Here is a 4,785-nt window from a genome sequence, read left to right as displayed (position 1 = left end):
TTGGAGCCACTCAACTTATAATAATTCTATAGTTTAAGTTCTTACATGAGGTTTTGGTAAACTTTCAGTAACTCCACGTCATGTTGAATTGAATGACATTCTTCTGAAAATGTACTTACTCTACTTCAATGTTTTTAAATATGCCTAATCATGAGAAACATCTGCAGTTCTTTTAATTTGAGATTTTAGTGTATATAATCATCTCCTGGAGAGCTTGTTAAAATGTGGATTCCTAGGCCTCATCCCAAAGATTCTGATTCAGTCTGTCTGGGGTGGGGTCTGGGGATCTTCAGCATTAAAAAGCATCTTCACGTGATCTGAGGCAGGTGCTCTGGAGGTCCCTATAAACCTTGCTATTTACTGTGTGGGCTGCCAACATCGGTGTCACCTGGGATGGATTAGAAATGCAAAATCTCAGGCTCTGCCCTGATCTTCTGAATCAGGATCTGCATTTTAATAAGATTCCCAGATGGTTTGTGTGTACATAACATTTGATAAGCAGTGCACTACAATACAACGAACAACATCACATCACCTCAAAACTTGAAACCAAGTGAGAGCTATCAATGGATAACCTGGAGCAAGCCTTCTTCCATGGGGGCCTTTAATGTGTACTCAACCAATATTCATTAGATGAATATATTTTCATGGAATAGCTACCATGGAAGTCCCATTGTGTAGACTAACTTGCATTGACAAAATCATGAATGAACCAGAGGTCTAGATAAGTGTTTGAGTATATAAACAAGACTTTTTTTAAATGTATTGATCAACAGGTATTTACTTATTAGGTGTTTTCCAAGTGCCCAGAATTTTGCTTCTCCCATTATATTTGGGGGAAAGAAAGATAATATAGAAAAGACTTACAGAAGATAATGAAATGCCTCGATGCCATGTGGGCATTTGATGTTTGCAATTGGAGTTCTAACAAGGGGAAAGTACACTGACTGGAAGCGTCAGTGGAACCTCCATGGAGGAGGAGGTGAGCAGGTGGGTAAAGTATGGGAGGTGTTATGGAAGCAGACAGGAGGCCTTCCCAAGAAGGAAAGAGAGCAAGGAGAGTAAAACAAAATGAGCTTGATTTGTCTGGGAGACAGAGAAGTGAACTGCCCTATTATGGCAAAGGTTTTAGGGGAGTGAAGGACGGAAAAGAAGAAGGTTATGTAGGAGGAAACTAAATTGTAGATGGTTTGAAAGTCAGAAGTAGAATGTGCTATAGCATGTGTTTGGACAATGCTGGTTATTTTCCCCAATTCATTTTTTCTTTCTACTTTACAAGAAGTTTTTTTTTTAATTGTAGTATAGTTGACTCAGGGGATTTTTTTTTTAAGTTGGGCTCATAGCCAACCAAGACGTAGACTACATTTCCCAGCCTCCTTTACAGGGCAGTCTGATCATATGACTATCTTTTGTCCAATGAGATATAAACAGAAGTGTTTATATCAGCTGTGACTTCTCTAAAGTACCTTTAAAGGATAGGGGCACATCCTTTTTTACATCTTCCACTTTCCTGTTAACTAAATAGGGATGAGGATAACTAGAGCTCAAGTAACAATTTTGGAGCAGAAGCTAGAAGTCACAGGCTAACATGAGCAAACAGTGACATAGGAGGAGTCTGGGTCCCTGGTGATCAGGCCATTCTAACCCCAGACTGCTTTCCTCTGGTCTCTTTAACATGAAAAAGATGTAATTTTATATCTTCCTTAAGTCACTAATATTATACTTTGACTTTTCTGTCATGCACAGCCAAACCTAACTCGAATTCATAAAACATGTAATTGAAAGCCAAAAATGTAAGTGTTTATGCATCAGGCACCATCCTGGTTCCAGTCCCCAGCCCTATGACCCTAATAGATTAGTTACCTAATCTAAGCCTTTGTCTTCTCATATGTAAAATAGGGAGAACATTCCTCAAGTGTGGTTATGAGGAGCAAATTAGATTATATAAAGTATCTAGCACAGTGCTGGTGTACAGCACACTCAATAAATATACTCTTTCTAATTATATACAGGGACATAGCAACAGACCAATATGGGACACAGTGGCTGTGAAAAGTCAGAGGGTATCTACATCTAGAAGATAAGTTTGGCAGTAGTGGACTTCACGGTTTAAAAGGTGAATAGACTACAAGCAGGGAAATGCTTCAGAAAGTCTTCAGGCTGGCCTGTGGCATTAGCATTGGAACTGAAGCAGATACTTACTGAGCCCTTTTTCTGTCCCAGGCACATTCTAGGAGTTAAAGCTACAATGACAAACAAAAACACACATGTTCTTACACTCACAGAGTTTACAGCCTGGTATGGGAGTCAGGCATTAAACTACTAATGAGTAATGATATGACCATGGTACGTGCTGAAAAGGAAAGAAAAAATGTTCTGAGAGCTTGTGTTAGAGGCGAGTAACAGAGTGAGGTAGGATTCAGCTGAGATGTGAAGGATGAACCTGAGTTAACTAAGTGAAAGGAGGCGGAAAGTACATCCCCAGCAGGGAAATGAAAGGCAACGGCCCTGAGGTGGAAAGGAGCAGCATAGGTTCTCATGAATAAGATAAAGCCAGTGTACCTGAAGTGGTGAGCCCACAGGGGAGCTAGTATGAGACGAGCTGGAGAGGAAGGCAAGAGACAGATCCTATAGGGCCTTGTAGACCATCATAAAGGGTTCTGTCCCAAGGATGATTGGCTGCTGGCAGGTTTTGAGCAGAATCCTAGGGCGGCAAACCATCCCGGTTTGCCTGGGACTGAGGGATATGAGACTTCAGTGCTAAAACTGGGACAGTTCTGCGCTAACCAAGAGGTTGGTCACGTTAGTTATCTAATTTTTCCTTAAAGATTACAGTCTGGCTGCCAAATGGAAAACCAAGTATAGGAGGACAGGAATGGAATTAATAAGAGCAGTTAGACTATTGGAGTATCCAGGCAAAAGAAGACAGTAGCTTGGGCTGGGGTGGGGGCAGTGAAGTTGAGGGGAAGAGGATGGATTTGAGAGAAATATAGGAGGTAAAATTGGCAGGACATGGTGAGAGGTTGGAAATGCTATTTCCAAGACCACATGGATTAACTCAAGACCACATGGATTAACTCAAGTTATTTCACTTTCAAAAGTGAAATCTGGACTTTAAATCCCACATAGGAGCTCCTCTGATTATATTCTTCTAAGCACTGAAAAACTAAGGTAGACCCAAAAGGACATCACCTTAGCCAAAGTACAAACTATCTAGTCTAAGCCTTGGTTTCAAGAATCAAAGGCTGTAAAGAAAACATTATGGCTCCTTAACTTGCTGCCTTTAGGCAAGGGCCATTTAAATCACCTTAGATCAATGTGTTCCCCAAGGAAAACAATCTTTTTTATAGCCTAACAACTACACCTAACCCCAAAATGAAGCCAGGAACTCTCTCACCTCCTCTAAAGTACTTTTCCTCCTACTAGAAAGTGGTCCAATAGTTACCATGAGCTATTGATCTAGGTTTTATTTGTATGAGAACTTGTGGTCTGACAGTATTTCCAAGTAATCATTTGTTCTTCTTCTTAACCGATATTTCTAAACATAACACTTAAAGAAATTTTTTTTTTAAGTTTTATTGGAACACAGCTCCCCTCCCCCCATCTGATTACATTTTGTCTGTAGTTGCTTTCATCCTACAGTTGCAGAGTTGAGTAGTTGCTTTTGGGGTTTTTTGTGTGTTTTTTGCTTTTTATTTATTTATTTATTTACTTTTGGCCATGCCACTCAGCTTGTGGGATCTTAGTTCCCTGACCAGGGATCAAACCATGGCCCCCACCATGGGAAGCTCTGAGTCCTAACCACTGGACCACCAGGGAATTGCCAGGAAATTATTATTTACTTATAATTGTCACTGTAGTTTTATGATCATTTTAACATTCTTTGCAAGACGTTCTACCTTTTTAGTAGGAATAGCAAACAGTACATATAACTTTTTTTTTTAACATCTTTATTGGAGTAAAATTGTTTTACAATGGTATGTTAGTTTCTTATGTATAACAAAGTGAATCAGCTATATGCATAGGTATATCCCCATATCCCCTCCCTCTTGCGTCTCCCTCCCACCCTCCCTATCCCACCCCTCTAGGTGGTCACAAAGGACAGAGGCTGATCTCCCTGTGCTATGCAGCTGCTTCCCACTAGCTATCTATTTTACATTTGGTAGTGTATCTATTTCAATGCTACTCTCTCACTTCATCCCAGCTTACCCTTCCCCCTCCCCGTGTCCTCAAGTCCATTCTCTACGTCTGCATCTTTATTCCTGTCCTGCCACTAGGTTCATCAGAACCATTTTTTTTAGATTCCATATATATGTGTTAGCATACGGTATTTGTTTTTCTCTTTCTGACTTATTTCACTCTGTATGACAGACTCTAGGTCCATCCACCTCACTACAAATAACTCAATTTCGTTTCTTTTTATGGCTGAGTAATATTCCATTGTATATATGTGCCACATCTTCTTTGTTCATTCATCTGGTGATGGACATTTAGGTTGCTTCCGTTTCCTGGCTATTGTAAATAGTGCTGCAATGAATATTGTGGTTCATGACTTTTTGAATTATGGTTTTCTCAGGGTATATGCCCAGTAGTGGGATTGCTGGGTCATATGGTAGTTCTATTTGTAGTTTTTTAAGGAACCTCCATACTGTTCTCCATAGTGGCTGTATCAATTTACATTCCCACCAACAGTGCAAGAGGGTTCCCTTTTCTCCACACCCTCTCCAGCATTTACTGTTTGTAGATTTTTTGATGATGGCCATTCTGACCTGTGTGAGGTGATAC

This window comes from Lipotes vexillifer, unplaced genomic scaffold, assembly GCF_000442215.2.
Source record: "Lipotes vexillifer unplaced genomic scaffold, Lipotes_vexillifer_v1.1 scaffold570, whole genome shotgun sequence".
Lineage (NCBI taxonomy): Eukaryota > Metazoa > Chordata > Mammalia > Artiodactyla > Lipotidae > Lipotes > Lipotes vexillifer.
Note: the sequence above shows the minus strand (reverse complement) of the source record.